This window comes from Eimeria mitis, genomic scaffold (genome assembly GCF_000499745.2).
Source record: "Eimeria mitis Houghton genomic scaffold, Emh_scaff1344, whole genome shotgun sequence".
NCBI lineage: Eukaryota > Apicomplexa > Conoidasida > Eucoccidiorida > Eimeriidae > Eimeria > Eimeria mitis.
The window spans coordinates 10,239-10,493 of NW_013568846.1; positions in this window are offsets into that span (position 1 = coordinate 10,239).

Consider the following 255-nt stretch of genomic DNA (forward strand, 5'->3'; position numbering starts at 1 on the left):
CTTAATGCATATGCTGCGGTGTACGTACACCTCAGCTGTGGTCGTAGGAAGCGGATTCAGGCTTTATTGGTATTTATTTTTTTGCATTTTTTATGATTAAACATTATTAAAGTGTGTTTTCAGTATTTAAATATATTATTTTAGTTGTATTCTACAAAATAAAGAAATTAATGTGCATGCAACCGATACAGCTTTCTGAGCATGCAAGCAGAATCCTCGTCGGCGCGTGCGGTGCTGCAAGCGTCAGCTGTTTTG